The 17,553-nt window shown below is 38.8% G+C and overlaps 1 protein-coding gene and 1 pseudogene across 12 annotated transcripts in view; one reads left to right on the plus strand and one right to left on the minus strand.

Annotated features, from left to right (window-relative positions):
* Window positions 1–17,553, minus strand: part of FERMT2 (FERM domain containing kindlin 2) — a 79,888-nt gene that overhangs the window by 50,592 nt on the left and 11,743 nt on the right. The window lies entirely within an intron of this gene.
* Window positions 7,816–8,156, plus strand: LOC112921286 (cytochrome c oxidase subunit 7A2, mitochondrial pseudogene; annotated as a pseudogene).

Here is a 17,553-nt window from a genome sequence, read left to right on the forward strand (position 1 = left end):
AAGACTTGTCCCACCCTAAGGAAACATAAGGTGAGGTATCTATCTACTTCCTTGGTTGCTCCCAAGGCCATTAAATTCCGACTACTTTCTGGCTGCCAATGCATATAGCTGGCCACCCTTCACTCAGGCAGACCCACAAAGCCCCAAATATTTGTATCAGGACTTTTACAGAAAAACTTCATGGGTCTCTGATGAATGAAAATCTCAACTTTCCATCAATTAGGTTTTGAACTCTAAACTCAGAAACAGCTAACTCTCCTGATCTTCCTCTAAAAATCTGACCCTCCCTATCAATTCCACCTCCCTTCCTCACAACAAAGGAGCAGCCCACCTGCATCCACCAAGAATAAACAAGGGAATGTTATGTTTCAAAATCATCACTGATAATTCTGAAGAACTACAGGAAACAGAGTGAAAATGAGAGACTACATAAATTAATGTGGGAGTGGAAATAAAAGTCTGAGTAGCAATGGTTGGGCAGTGAGGAAGTAGTGATAAGGAATACAGAGAACTTTTCCTGAGTACTTTGTTACAGGAGGAGCACAATAATAGGATGGCAGATGGACAGAAAGTGGAAAGCAAATCCAAGGAGTATTTTTAGGGTTTTTTTTTTCATTTTTTTAAAAGATTTTATTTATTCATGAGAGACAGAGAGAGAGAGAGAGGCAGAGACACAGGAAGAGGGAGAAGCAGGCTCCATGCAGGGAGCCTGATGTGGGACTCGATCCTGAGTCTCCAGGATCAGGCCCTGGGCTGAAGGCAGCTCTAAACCGCTGAGCCACCAGCGCTGCCCTAGGTTTGTTTTAAAGAAGAGAAAGTTGAGGCAGCCTGATGCTCAGAGGTTTAGAGCCGCCTTCAGTCCACGGCCTGATTCTGAGACCTGGGATTGAGTACCAGGTCAGGCCCCCTGGAGGGAGCCTGCTTTTCCCTCTGCCTGTGTCTCTGCCTCTCTCTGTGTGTCTCTCATGAAGAAGAAGAAAGAAGAAAGAAGAAGAAAACAAAGAAGAGAAAGTTATTACAAGATCATTTTTTAAAAGAATTACATTTTTTAAAAAGATTTATTTTAGAGAGACAGCATAAGTAGGGGGGAGAGGCAAGAGGGGAATAGCTGAGGAGGAGAGAGAGAGGGGAAATAGACTCCTCACTGAGTGGCGCACCCCATGCAGGGCTTGATCCCAGAAATCAGAGCTCGTGACCTGAGCCAAAACCAAGAGTTGGACGCTTAACCGACTGAGCCTCCCAGGTGCCCCTACAATGTCATTTTTTTTTTAATAGGCTCCATGCCCAGCCTGAACTCTCCAACCTGAGATCAAGAGCCTAGCTGAGATCAAATCCAATGCCTAACCAATCGAGCCACCCAAGTGCTCCTTTAAAAAGTGATTGGAATGATAATATAAAACTCAAAACACATTTACAATTACCATTTCTTAATTTGCTCTTCAGCACAGTCATTGTGTCTGTTTCACTTCAAAACTTTTTAGAAACTTGATTAAGCTCTCTTAAATATGCAAAATAATATTTTCTCACCTTCTAGAAAATCTTCCTTTGCTGCTGGCTTTGTATAACACTATGTATCCTACTTCAAAACTAGTAATACCTTCACCTCAAGTCCCATAACTGGCTTCACCCAGAATATCACAAGAATATAGCTGTTCTATTCAGAAGCAGCAAAAATGAATTTTATACACTGATAAAAATCCTGAGAAAAACGATGATCTACCAATTGAGAATCACTCAACAAGGCAAGTGTAAGAGCCAACTGTACATCAAAAATACTTAACAAATTTTGTATGTGTGTGTAAAGCAGTATATCTTAATGCAGTAACTCTTGAAAGTACTTAGGTTATCTAGTATGCTACAGCACAGCTTGTCTCCACAGTAATAAGTTAAACTATACTATGTCAACTGTAACTGATATAAACACAATGTGCACAGGAGTAGATTTCAGATATCAAGATATATATTTATTTATTCCTCCAATTAAAGACTGAGTAGAAGCATAAAAACTTTGATTTTAAAAGTAAAATGGTCATCTATAAAATCACTACAAATAATGAAAAGCAAATGAAAATGCTGGTGATTCATAAAATAATGGCTTATTTTCCTTATGTGGCATTACAATTTATAAAGAAACAGTTATTGAAGTTCCCTACATGTACATAATGAAACTTTAGAACAACTTTCCATGTATTTAACTCCCACACCAAAATCTGAAATCCGCACCTGTTCTAATAAACATTTCTAATTTTTTAGAATGGCAGCCTTAGTGTTTCAAACATAGCATTAGACAACTAAATGCAACACACACACTCACACATAAGAATAATCAGCCTGGGGCACCTGGGTGACTCAGTCAATTAAGCGACTGACTCTTGATTTTGGCTCAGGTCATGACTTCAGGGTTGTGAGATGGAGCCCCACGCCAGGCTCTCACGGGTTGTGGAGGCTGCTTAAGATTGCTTAAGATTCTCTCCATACCCTCACTCTCAAAACAAAAACAAAAACAAAAAACAAAACAACAACAACAAAACCATCAGCCTGGCACTTGCCATGGTAGGAGTTAGCAAGCATCACCATAAGGGGGACTTGTTTCATCAGCATTATAAAACCATTCAAGGGGTAGATCATGCTCAACAATATGTTCTAGTAGTCAATTTTTCCAAAGTTAATTTTCAGTTATGCTCCAGGTATAGTGTAACCACCTTCTTTTATTTGGTATATTGTGACTTTAAAATATTTTATCTAAATTTTAAGAGGCAACACACAATAAATACAAACTTCAGAAAGAAAATCTAAGGGGGGAAATGTACTACTATAAAGTCATTTTCTCTCTTGCGGTAGAAAAGACATTTCTTTCTTTATTCATAAATCTAGCCTTTTTCAGAAGTCAAGAACTATTTAATTATGGTTCCATAAACCAATAAAGGTCATCTATAATACTTTTAGTAATATACGTCAATTTTTCAAAACACTTTGCCAGCACTGAATAATGTATAGAATTATTGAATCACTATATTATATCCCTAAAACTACCACTTTTTGTTAATTATACTGGAATTTATAAATAAACTTTTAAAATTAATTTAAAAATTTTGCTAGAATTCTAGAAAGAATTATTGCTGTGTTCCTCCCTTATTTAATAGATCCAATCATGCTGTGCTCTGTTCCACATAAAAGTAACACTATCTGACACTCAAATTTACATCATTAAAATTCCAAATGGCTAAAACATTAACTGAATCAATAAAAATCTCTCTTGACTAACAGAATGCTCTTCAAATTCAAGAAGTAGTTGAGTATTTATCCTACAAAGACACCATTTGTATATTCTAAGGAACAAAACTTACGGGTTTCATTATTGTGAGGCTGATTATACAAACATTGCTTATTCTACCAAACGGCCTTTGGAGCATTCACCTGCTCCATGACTCCAGGAGTCACAAAAAAAAAAAAAAATCAAGTATTTCAAAAAGCTTTCTGCTAGGGAAAATACTACGTCCCTCTTTTTGCAATGATAGCTTCCTTACACTCTAGAAAATAGAAGCACAGAGAAAGGGGATACACTATTAATACTCTATTTAATCTTTTCCTATTAGGGCCACAATTCCTTCCTATTTTATTATGTGATTCTAAAATGTAATTGTTTACTTTCATTTTTTAAAAAATTTTAATTGTTGGGAAGCCCCGGTGGCACAGTGGTTTAGCACTGCCTGCAGCCCAGGGTGTGATCCTGGAGACCCAGGATCGAGTCCCACGTCAGGCTCCCTGCTTCTCTCTCTGCCTGTGTCTCTGCCTCTCTTTCGCTCTCTCTGAATAAATAAATAAATCTTTAAAAAAATTTTTTTTTAATTGTTTAAAAAAGTAAAAAAAATGACAAATAGAAAGTTAACCAAATTAACTTATTTTTAAGTACCACATTTCAAAAATAAGTAACTTATTAGTAACAATTTGAAATAAATAGGAAACAAAATGTTACTTTTAAGTGGCTTAGATTTCTGTTGCATATTTAAGAAATAATATTCAGGAAGGAAGGAAATACAAAATTTGTTTAGCATTCTCATAACTTCATAAACCAGAAGCAAAGTTTACATTAGATAATCTCTGGTAAGTCAACATTTTGTATTAAATTATAAATACACAGATGCTTTCTGGGCACATGCCTTATTTTTTAGTAATATTTTTCTGTTGTGCTAATATATAGTTTGTCCTGTTCCGTTTTATTTTAGCATCCTCTTAAAACTCCAAATTAGGTAATGTTAATTATTGCATGTCAAGAATTCACCCTGTCTTTAATGATGGCAAAAACTCAATCCTAGTAAGCTATTAACAAAGCTACTAAGCAACTGGTTCTGACACCACTGCAAACTAGCCATGCAAACTGACCAGACCAGATATCATAGGCCAGTGTCCTCTTGACCTCCAAAATAAGACTTTAAAACTCCATCACACCATTTACTTATTCCACCTAGTTACTCATCTACCAAACTCAGATTTTCCCTCATTCATTTCACAACTAGATTGAAACAATCACAGGCACACTTCCTTTTATCATGCTTTGCAGATACTCTGTTTTTTTGTTGTAACAAACTGAAGGTTGTGGCAACCTTTATACCTGCATGGGTCTCTGCCTTTGTCTTATGATAAAAGAAGTATCTATTTATCTCAAACCAATCCTGTTAACTATGCTCTGCTGCCCTACTCACCTTCTAGGAACCATACACTTCTTACACTGGCTCCCTAGGTATCTCATCCATTACCGCGGCTTTAAATGTCATCTATACACTTACATTCCGAAGTTTTATCTACAGTCCAAACTTCTGCTTAGAGTACCAGCTTATACATCCTACTGCCTATCTCATTTCTCCATCTAGATGTCTCACAGGCATCTCAAACTTCATATATCCAAAACTTAACCCAATTTTCTCCTATCTCTACTATTACTAAATAGCACTAACCATCAACGCAGTTGCTCAAACTAGATTCTAGAAGTAATAGATCCTTCTTTTCCCCACCATTCCCCACATTTATCAGCAATCCTTTCAGTTTAACTTCCAAAAATCTCCAATTTCCACTAGCATGAACCCATTTTGTTTAGGTCACTAGCATCTCTTCCACTGATTACTGCAATAGCCTGACTAGCCTCCTGATTCCATTCAGCACCTTCCACACAACATCCAAGGTGATCCACTTAACACTCATGTCATTCTCCTGATGAAAATAACAGCTTCTAAATGCACTCAAAATCCAAATACCTTATCGTAGTCTATAAAGGCCCACACACTATGGCCCATCTACTCCTCTGAATTTATTTTATGCTACTCTTCCGTCTGCTTCAACCACACTTTCCTTCTTTTTTCCAAGAACTAATAAGTAAGCTCTATCTTGCCTCAGTGGCTTTGCACACACTATTCCACTCTGAATGTCAAATTCTCTTATCTTTCTCAAATTTTAGTTAAAATTTCATATTCCCAGAGAAGTCATTTTTAGCCACCCTAAGATAAACCTTCCAATTGACCTATGTCCCTCTGTTATTCTCTATTTCAGTACACTGTGATATTGATGATCAAAATTTGCATTCATGGTTTGTTGTTCATGGGAGGGGTGTCTTTCTTCCAAACTAGACTATATACTCTAAAACAAAAACAATGTCTATTTCAGTCACCACTATATTACTGCACCTAGCACAATGCCTGGCATACAATACCTGAAAAATGAATAAATCCTCATATTGAAAAATTTAACGATCCTTCATTACTACTCGAAGAAAATATTGCCCCAACAGGCAAAGTAGCCTTAAAACATCAAGAAAAATAATATGTAAGATTAATTTAAAAAATCCACTTTGTCTTCAACTTCAGAATTAAAACATGCTTCTATAACAACCAGAAGCACAACAGAGATTTCCCCTAAATGTGGAGAAATCAAACTGAATTGACTTCCTCTTCTTGCTCACATTTTCTAAAAAGGATGAATTACTTTGTCCAAGGCAATCCCTTTTATGCAAAATGATTATATTCCAAAAATTCATTTTTTGGTTTGAAAGTTCAGATTTGCCACAAAGAAATATCATAAACAAGTTAGGATCCAAATCAGACTGCTGCCCAAATCTAAAATGACCCAAAGCATATAACAATATTATATCATACTAAACAGATATCACAAGGTTTTTTGGAAAATATATGGTCAGTGCTTCAACACAAGATGTAAGGAAAACTGCTAGCAATGGCACCTGCAGAGTGTGGGTTAGAGAGGGAAGAACGAGAACACTGTTATTAAGTTGTCAGGGAGACAAGGGCTTCCGTCTAACTAACGGCACTGGGCATCTCCCTAGTCCTTTTTCCGCAACTCCAGGAACTAACCTACCTTCTTCCTCTTTCCCAGCTGTAATTTACTGTGTTAAGGCAAGGTTTCTTACATTTACTAAGCTACCGACAGTAGAAGCTTTTGTTTCTGCTTTCCTCTCTAATTGCTAAAACAAATACACAACTCTTCTAATGTTTCTAATGATATGTCATTGCCAATAATGTGTAAAGACAAGATCTACAAGTAAAAGTAATGCTTAAATAGGTTTATTGGTTTAAAAATGATACCTATGATGTTATATCTAATATTTATTGAAATTTAAGGACAGATCTTTTTTTTTTTTTTTAAAGGATAGCAGATTTTTTTTTTTTTAATTTTTATTTATTTATGATAGTCACAGAGAGAGAGAGAGAGAGGCAGAGACACAGGCAGAGGGAGAAGCAGGCTCCATGCACCGGGAGCCTGACGTGGGATTCGATCCCGGGTCTCCAGGATCGCGCCCTGGGCCAAAGGCAGGCGCCAAACCGCTGCGCCACCCAGGGATCCCAGGATAGCAGATCTTAATTTCACCATTCAATCACATATTCTTTTGTCCTGAAGAACTCCTTACTCTCACCCCTTTAGGTCTCCTTCCTCTCAAACTTTTAATTTCAGAGGTAAGGATGCTGAAGATCCTCTTCCCTTAATTTTAGGTGTGCCTTCTTGTTCTGGTCTAATTACTCAGATCTTCAAAAAGAAAGGGGAAGTAAAATGAAGACTGTTATTCTTCAGGTACACAATCAATAAATTAATTCATAAACATTTTCCAAGAACCTACCATTTGCCACACTACACTTGGCCACTGGAATATAAAATTAGCAAGTAAGAACTCCCATCCAAGAGACATACATAGTCCAAGTAAGGGACACAGACAAGTAAAATGAGCTAAAAAGATAAAAGAACAAAATGCTACAGAAGCAACCAACTTTAATGTCAAAGAGGAATGAGGTTCTGAAGAAGAGATGATGTTCTACCCATCTTATGAGATGTGGGACTTCCAACATGTGCTAAGAGGAACAACCCTATAAACAGTGGAGTCTCCAAATCAGATTTTGATGGGATTATGGAGAATGAATTAGGAAGAGTCTGGCAACAAGGCATTTACTGCAATATTCTGGAAGCAGGACCTGACCTCAGGAAGAAGCTAAAGAAAAAGAGCCAAATATGAGAAACATGTCTAAGAATCACAGGTCTTAACAAGATTGACTATCGATGAGAAAAGATAGCTGGCTGCTTCTCCCCCTGCCTGTGTCTCCGCCTCTCTCTGTGTCTCTCATGAATAAATAAATAAAATTTAAAAAAAAAGAAAGAAAGGAAAGACAGCTGGAAGGCGAAGAGAAAACCTAGAAAGCTCCTAGCTTGAGAATTAAACGGACAGTGACAAAAGCACTAAGATTTATTTAACATTAAATATATGCCAGGAGCACTTAATACACTATCATTTAATTCTCCCAAAAATCCCAAGTAGAGAGGTAGTTCCGGTTCCGGTGCGGGAACTTTCGTTCCTGGTGTTCAGTTGTCGCAGTTGGTGGGTAGTAACTGAGCCAAGATGCTGCGGAATCTGCTGGCTCTTCGCCAGATTGCCCAGACGACCATAAGTACTGCTTCATGCAGGCAGTTTGAAAATAAAGTTCCAGAGAAACAAAAGCTATTTCAGGAGGATAATGGAATACCAGTGCATCTAAAGGATAGAGTAGCTGATGCCTTCCTGTATAAAGCCACTATGATGCTTACAGTTGGTGGAACAGCATATGCCATTATTAGCTAGCTGTGGCTTCTTTTCCCAAGAAGCAGGATTGACTTCAGTTCATCTCAACAGGCAGTTGGTTCAGTTTCATTCAGCTCTCTATGGACCAGTAATTGATAAACTCAATATTTATTGACTTATACTAACTGCCACCAATAAAGCAGTCTTTACCATGAAAAAAAAAATCCCAAGTAATAAATACTGTTTAATCCTTGTTTTGGGAGATGAGAAAACCAAAGGACAGAGGAATTATATAACCTGGCCCAAGGTAAAAAAAAAAAAAAAAAAAAAAAGCTAGCATATACAGAAGTGAGAATTTGAATCCAGATTAGTGTGACTTCCAAATTGGCATTTTTGGGATGCCTGGGTGGCTCAGCAGATGAGCTTCTGCCTGCAGCTGAGGATGTGATCCTGATGTCTGGGATCAAGTCCCACATCAGGCTCCCTGCATGGAGTCTGCTTCTCCCTCTGCCTATGTCTCTGCCTTTCTATGTGTCTCTCATGAATAAATAAATAAAATCTTAAAAAAAAAAAAGAATTAGCATTTTTTTTATTTTAAAGATTTTTTTTATTTGAGAGAGCACAAGTGATGGGAAGGGCAGAGAGAGAGAGAGAAAGAGAAGCAGAATCCCTGTTGAGCATGGAGCCCAACATGAGGCTCGATATGAGGACCCCGAGATCATGACCAGAGCCAAAGGCAGATGCTTAACTGATTGAGCCACCCAGGCACCCTTGAAGTGACATTCTTTTTTTTTTTTTTAAAGTTTTTATTTTAAACACCTAGTGCTCATCACAAATGTACTCCTTAATCCTCTTTACCTATTTCACCCACTCCACACCCACCTCCCCTCTGGCAACCATCAGTTTGTTCCCTAGAGTTAAGTCTGTTTCTTGAATTGTCTTTCTTTTCCCCCATTGCTCATTTGTTTTGTTTCTTAAATTCCACATGAATGAAATTATATGGTATTTGTCTTTCTCTGACTTATTTCACTCAGCATTATAGTCTCTAGATCCATCTATGTTGTTGCAAATGTCAAGATTTTTTATGTTTTTACAGCTGAATATTATTACATTGTGTGTAATATATACACACATATATATATCTCACATCCTCTTTATACATCCATGAATCCATCAATTGATGGACACTTGGGCTGCTTCCATATCCTGGCTATTGTAAATAGTACTGCTATATACACAGGGATGCATACATCCCTCTGAATTCATGTTTTTGTATTCTTTGGGTAAATAGTGACATTCTTAAATACCACTCCATTAACCAAGATAAAGTTATTCAGGAGAGAAGCAGGGTTGGGTATGTTAAATTGAGGACAAAGGACTAATGTTAAGATTCATTCACATTTCACAGTAAAATCCTGATGACCATCCTACACATTTTATATAAGAAATATGTATTAGGAGTAAGATAGAGTAGACATCTACAGGGAGATAAAGAAATTATTACATACAATGCAGGGGTGCCTAGGTGGCAGAGTTGCTTAAGCAGCCAACTCTTGGTATCAGCTCAGGTTGTGATCTCAGGGTCTTGAGACCCATGTGGCTCTGCACTCAGTGCAGAGTCTCCTTAAGACTCTTTCTCCCTCTCCCTTTGCCCCTCCTTCTGCATGCTCACTCTCTCTTAAAATAAATAAATAAACAAACAAACAAACACACACAGAACCAAAACAAGAACGGGGTGGGTACCTGAGTGGCTCAGTCGGCTAAGCTTTTGACTTCAGCTCATGCCATGATTTCCAGGTCCTGGGATCTAGCCTGTGCTCAGCAGGGAGTCTGCTTCTCCCTCTGCTCCTCCCACCTACTCATTCTCTCTCTCTCTCTCTCAAATAAATAGTTTAAATTAAAAACCCTTATAGTGGAAACACCAGGTCTTGCCAGAGCGAACAATGAGAAGTGAAGTATGCTTCACTTGATGATTTTACTTCCTCCCTTCCCTTCCTTAGCACCTGCCTTTCCTGCCTCAGAGATAAGTGACCTGTACTGGTAAGAGCACTATTATGTGGTAGATCTCAAAAAATCTTTGTTGTTGTTAAGGAATGTTTTAAAAGACTTTATTTGAGACAGAGAGAGTGTGCACACACAAGCCACGGAAGAGGCAGAGAGAAGAGAAAAAGTAGCAGATTCCCTGCTGAGGAAGGAGCCCAATGTGAAGCTCAATCCCAGGACCCTGAGATCATGACTGGAGCTGAAGGCAGATACTTAACCGAATGAGCCACCCAGGCACCTCGATTTTTTTAAGGTAGGTTCTATGCCAAATGTGAGGCTTGAACTCACAACCCTGAGATCAAGAGTTATAAGCTCCATGAATTAAGCCAGCCAGGGTGCCCTGATTTCAAGAAATATCAACGGCAAACGGCTGCAGCAGAGAGTAATATATTGGTGAGAGTTTCAACAAACTTTCCATTAAGTCTGACTTCACCAGATCTTACTGCAACATGTTTAATCTGTTCCTTTCCCCCACCAGTATCACAGTATCACAGGGATGCTATCAGGCTTCTGTAAAGTAGGACCTGAAAATGTTCTTAGAAATCAACCCCATCTAGGGACTCCTGGGTGGCTCAGTGGTTGAGTATCTGCCTTCAGCTCAGGGTGTGATCCCGGGGTTCTGGGATCAAGTCCCACATTGGGCTCCCCCCAGGGAGCCTGCTTCTCCTCTGCCTATGTCTCTGCCTCTCTGTGTGTCTGTCATAAATAAGAGAAAGAAAGAAAAAGAAAAAGAAGAAAAAGAAAAAGAAAAAGAAAAGAAAAAAGAAATTCAGTCTAAATTCTTCCTATAGATAAGGAAATTAGGTCCATTGGGGTTAGTAGTTTGCTTGAGCCCCAACAATTCCTCAGTGGCAGAGCTGAGATTAAAATTCAGTTCTCACGGATACCTGAAATGTTAACTGAATCGATAGCATGAAAAAAACGGGTTCACAGACTAAATTTATGTTCATTCAGCTCTGCCCAAAGTAAACATGCCTCGCAGGCAAAGAAAAACCTTGTCCACCAAAGAGACTGCTATTTCATTAGGATCTCCAAGAGCTACACTGAAATACTCAAACGATTCCATTTCTTTGTTTTGATACTACCCATATACTGGAATAGCAATTTATTGATATATAATGGACCTCATCCCTACCATACACTTACCAGTTCATTACCAAGAAGTTAATCAATTCAAGATCTATACTAAGGGAGACACCTGGGTGGCTCAGTGGTTGAGCTTCTGCCTGCGGTTCAGGGCGTGATCCCAGACTCCAGGATTCATAAGGAGTCCCACACTGGGCTCCTTACAGCCTGCTTCTCCCTCTGCCTGTGTCTCTGCCTCTCTCTCTCTCTGTGTTTCTCATGAATAAATAAATCTTTTTAAAAAAAAATATATATATATATATACACACACACTAAGGAAGCTAAGAAATTATACCAGAAATTTATGAACTAGACCATGGAAACTGTAATTCAAGTGAAGGAGGGGCTGGTCTTAGGAGGTCCTGCCTAGAACCAGCCAAAACTACACAAGTCTTTCATCATCAAGTCATTCTCCCAACAACAAATGTGAATGAAGAAATATTTAAACAATGCATGTCTTTAACTGATAATAACAACTACAAGCATACCTCATTTCATTGTGCTTCGCTTTACTGCATTTTTTATAAATTGAAAGTTTATGGTAACCTTGTGCCAAGCAAGTCTGTGTCATTTTCCAACAGCATTTGCTCACTTTCTTCCTCTGTGTCACATTTTGGAAATTTTTGCATTATTTCAAACCTTCTCATTATATTTGTTATGGTGATCAGTGAGTGACCTTTGATGTTACTATTGTATAATTATTTTGGATACCACAAACCACACCCATATGATGGCAAACAACTGATAAATATGGCTGGCATGTGTTCTAACTGCTGGCTGGGCATTACCCCATCTCTCTCCCATTTCTTAGGCCTCCCTATTCCTTCAGACAAAATAATATTAAAATTAGGCCAATTAATAACTCTATTATGGCTTCTACATGTTCAAGTGAAAGGAAAAGTTGCACATCTCTCACTTTAAATCAAAAGCCTAGTGTTGAAAACTGAGATAGGCTGAAAGCTAGGCCTCTTACACCAACTTGTAACGCAGAGGAAAAGTTCTTGAAAGGAAAGGGCTAGTCCAGTGAACACAGGAATGATGAGAAAACAAAACAGCTTTACTGCTAATATGAAGAAAGTTTTAATGGTCTGGATAGAAGATCAAACCAACCACAACATTCCCTTAAGCCAAAACCTAATCCAGAGCAAGACCCTAACTCTTCTATTCTAAGAAGGTTGAGAGAGGTGAGGAAGCTGCTGAAAAGTCTGAAGCCAGCAGAGGCTGGTTCATGAGGTTTAGGAAAAAAGCTATCTCCATAGCATAAAGTACAAAGTGAAGCAGCAAGTGCTGATGTAGAAGCTGTAGCAAATTACACAGGAGATCTAGCCAAGACCATTAATGAAGGTAGCTACACTAAACAAATGTAGCCAAAACAGCCTTTGTATTAAAAGATGCCTTCTACAACTGCCATAGCTAGAGAGAAGTCAATGCCTGGATTCAAAGCTTCACAGGAGGGATTCCTGGGTGGCTCAGCGGTTTAGCTCCTGCCTTTGGCCCAGGGCGCGATCCTGGAGTGCTGGGATCGAGCCCCACATCGGGCTCCCTGCATGGAGCCTGCTTCACCCTCTGCCTGTGTCTCTGCCTCTCTCCCTCTCTGTATCTTTCATGAATAAATAAATAAAATCTTAAAAACAAAACAAAGCTTCAAAGGACAGGCAGTCCCTCTTGTTAGGGGCTAATGCAGCTGGTGACTTGAAGCTGAAGCCAATGCTTACTTGATTACTCCAAAAAATCCTAGGGCCCTTAAGAATTACTCTACTCTGCCTGTGTTCTATAAATGGAAAAACAGAGCCTGGAGGATAGCTCTCTATTTACAATGTGGTTTAATGAATATTTTAAGCCCACTGTCCTTCTGAGTTTGGGCAGACTCCCATTTTATCCTTTGAACTTTCAGTGTCATGAAATATCTGAGAGTTCCTTTAAAACAATTTTTTTTGCTGGTGTTACTTTCTATGAGAATCTTCATCCTTTTTGTCACATCACTTTCCTCACGTATGTCAATAAATCTGCCTTTCACTAAATCCTTTAGGCTGCATATCTATTCTCTCCAATGGCAACAAGTACCTAGTGTCCCATGGTGAGCTATTTTCTTTAACTGCTCATCTATGTTTGATTCACTTCGGGTATTTTAGCTTTTTGTTTCTTTGCTGCATATTTATCTTTGTTGTCCAATTTCCTCTTTCAATGATCTATTTTTATAAAACAGCTCATGAGTTTATCAGTGGGAGACAAAGAGGCAACACAGCTACACATTTTGCTATCTATGCATGAAGTGTGAAACAAATACACAAGTAACAAATCACGGACTGAAATAAGTGACATGACTAGTCATGATGCACATCTGTTATTTACATAATGAGCTGGGGACTGAAAAATGAGAAGTTTTCACTTCATGCAATTATTCATAAAGTATGGTGGTAACTAAAATGTAAATCCTATTGTCGGATGACTGATGCTACTTAACTAAACTGTGATAACTGAAATGTGTATACTCAAAAAGTGTGCAAAGCACACTTTTGGTTTCCAAAAATCTATCTGGTATGTTACAGTCTTTTAAAAATGCTTTTAATCTGTTAGCAAACGCTGTGTACTGCTTCAAAGTTTACATATCATTCAAACTGCCAATATATTTCAATTAAAGCACCCCATTCAGTTTTATTTTATTTATTTATTTATTTTTTAATTTATTTATGATAGGCACACAGTGAGAGAGAGAGAGAGGCAGAGACATAGGCAGAGGGAGAAGCAGGCTCCATGCACCGGGAGCCCGACGTGGGATTCGATCCCGGGTCTCCAGGATCGCGCCCTGGGCCAAAGGCAGGCGCCAAACCGCTGCGCCACCCAGGGAACCCCCCCATTCAGTTTTAAATTTAAAAATTATTTTACATTAAGGCTTCAATGACTGACTAAAGCAGATAGACCAACCAATTAAAGAAAACATTTAGAACCTAAACTGATAAAAGTAACAAATTGGTGTATCTTTGATATAGCTGTAGTGACTGAAAATTTAGGAATTCACTCATCAAAACAGTATTGGGGCACCTGGGTAGTTCAGTTAGTTGAGAGTCCCAACTCTTGATTTCACCAAGTCATGATTCAGGGTAATGAGATCAAGCCCATGACAGGCTCCATGCTCAACGGGGAGTCTGCTTGAGTTTCTCTCTCTCCCTCTCCTTCTGCCTCTCCCCCTGCTTGCACTAACTCTTTCTAAAAAATAAGTCTTAAATAAATCTTTAAAAAAAAAAAACCCAGAATCAATTAAACTTACAAATTGCCTCTTGAAGTTATTTACAAGCCCAAAATAATAATAATGTCTACAATTTCAATTTGTTACTTTATACTGAAAAATATATTAACCCAAAGTAGCTGAGAAATTTTACCAGATAACATAAACCATGCATGCAATTACAGAATGCCCACAAATAGAAGATATACCAATTATTCATTTCCAGAAGGTGGATAACTTTCTATCCAATCTGGAAGGCTTACTATTGGTTCAACTTGGCTTATTTCCTACGAGATTTGACTGGGGAGTCCATGAAATACCAACATCTGACAAATTCTGAGAGTAACACCAGGGTTGAACTCACCAGTTAGTATTTGACTTACAGAAATACTAATTGGATTTGTCTTTTAAAGGTGATGAGAGGCACCTGGGTGATGCAATCAGTTAAGTGTCCTACTCTTGGTTCCAGCTTAGGTCTAATCTCAGGGTGGTGAGATTGAGCCCCATGTTGGGCTCCACAGTTAGCAGGGAGCCTGCTTCAGATTCTCTCTCTCTCTTACTCTGCCCCTCCACACTGCACACACATTGTCTTTCTCTAAAATAAATAAATCTTAAAAAAAAAAGTGGGGGGGGAGGGTGATGGGGAACCTGGTGGCTCAGGTTCAGTGTCTGCCTTCTGCTCAAGTCATGATCCTGGGGTCCTGAGATCCAGCCCTGCACTGGGCTCCCTGCTCAGTAGACTGCTTCTCTTTCTCCCTCTGCCCCCTCCCTCGCTTGTGCTCTCTCCCCCCATCTCAAATAAATAAATAAAATCTTAAAAAAAAAAAAAAGTAACTTAGAATATCTTATTGGCTTTGGCATTTTATTTTTTTATTTAAGATTTTATGTATTTATTTCAGAAAGAGAGAGAGAGAGCACAAGAGAGGGTAAGGTCTGAGGGAGAAGTAGACTCTCCACTGAGTGGGGAACCCCACTCGGGGCTGGATCTCAGGACTCCAGGATCATGACTGGAATCGAAAGTTGAAGCCCAGGTGACTGAGCCACCCAGGTGCCCTGGTTTGGCATTTTAAATTTATCTCAGAAAGTACTGATAAATCTTTTTTTAAAAAAAGATTTATTTATTTATTTATGATAGACAGAGAGAGAGAGGCAGAGACACAGGAGGAAGGAGAAGCAGGCTCCATGCCAGGAGCCCGACACGGGACTGGATCCCGGGACTCCGGGATCGCGCCCTGGGCCAAAGGCAGGCGCCAAACTGCTGAGCCACTCAGGGATCCCCCTGATAAATCTTAATAGAGAACAGGAGTGTAGACTACTGAAATAAATATTTCTTAAAATCCAAGAAGCTAGGACGCCTGGGTGGCTCAGGGGTTGGGCACCCTCCTTTGGCCCGGGGAGTGATCCAGGAGTCCCAGAATCAAGTCCCACATTGGGCTCCCTGCATGGAGCTTGCTTCTCCCTCTGCCTATATCTTCTGACTCTCTCTCTCTGTGGTCTCTCATGAATAAATAAAATCTTTAAAAAAAAAATCCAAGAGGCTTTTTATTGCTTATATCTTGTTATGACTTACATACACTTGATGAGCTTCAAATTTAAAAAAATTTGATGTCTCTCCCTGTTTAAAATCTTTTACTGGCATCTGACAGCTCTTAGTATATGTAATGGCAAATCTTTAAAATCAGGCTTATAAAGCACTTTCAGCACTTTTTTTTTTTAAGATTTTATTAATTTATTCATGAGAGACAGAGAGAGAGAGAGAGAGAGAGGCAGAGGGAGAAGCAGGCTCCATGCAAGGAGCCCGACGTGGGACTTGATCCCGGGTCTCCAAATTCACTGAAGGCGGCGCTAAACCGCCGAGCCACCGGGGCTGCCCTCAGCACTTATTTCTTAAGCCTGTCATGTCACTGGCTTCCCCAAGACTGCTCTTCCATCATCATTAAACTTCTTTCAGTTCCTCAAATGGCCACCCTCTCTCCTCCACTTCTCATCCTCTCCTAACCTGTTGTTCTTTCATCCCATGCCTTTAAGCTAACATCCTCTACCACTACTGGTTAACTCCCACTCCACCTTCAACTCTCAGCTTAAAAGTTATTTCCTCCAAAAATCCTTCCCTATATACCAGGTCACATTGCCCAGCAAATACTCCAGTAGCTATTTCAATCATCATAACACTCATCACACTATAGCAATTACTTACTTAAAGACTGTCTTGTCCCTTGACTGTAAGATGAGAATAAGGAATGAGCTAATTTTGTCACTTCCTGTCTCTCCCATTCATAGTATACTGTCTAGCATTCAGGAGGTTCTCATTTACAATATTAAGTGGGTGAGCGAAGGAATAATAGAGAATATCATCTCCTCACTGACTGAACTTTTATCTTTCCTCTCTATAATCTTACTTTCTACTTCTCCAAGCTATTATCCAATACATCATAAACAGTGCAATCACAATCTAGAATGTTTCTTCCTAACTTTTCACTCTGGCCCTCTTCAAATAAGACTAGTCATTGCTCATTCTTCTAAATTTCCATCATCTTCCTATACCACTTTTTTTTTGGCACTTCACAACCAGACTATCAACTCAAAGCAATCTTCTGTTTTCATCTTGGTATGAGAAAGCTGCTCACACTTTAAGCAGAGACTATGCCCCCATTACCTAATATAATGCTTGGCTCTCCCTAAATGTTTGCTACTGCTACTCCTAATGTGGTCAAGTTCATGAAATACTTCTATCCCCAAAGAAGTCTCCTACTATATACCTCTATAACCTATCAAAAATAGAGCTTGAGTATATAGAATTATTTTTATACAGGAATGTTTACACATAAATGTCCCATCTCACTCTAAAGCCTTTCTTTCATAGTCTGAGTTAAGGCATTTATTTATGCCTCAAACCCATGAGCTAAAATACTTAGTAGTGAGATATTCCAGAGGTCCATTAGGATCCTCAATAAAACAATTATTATAACTAGTACTTAGTAGGTGCCAAAAACTAAGTACTTTACATATACACAATCATTTAGTCCTCACGACAAACCTATAAAGTAAATATATTATTACCCCCATTTTACTTGTAAGGAAACCAAGTCACAGCAGTGTTACATAATTT

This window comes from Vulpes vulpes, chromosome 6 (genome assembly GCF_048418805.1).
Source record: "Vulpes vulpes isolate BD-2025 chromosome 6, VulVul3, whole genome shotgun sequence".
Classification (NCBI taxonomy): domain Eukaryota; kingdom Metazoa; phylum Chordata; class Mammalia; order Carnivora; family Canidae; genus Vulpes; species Vulpes vulpes.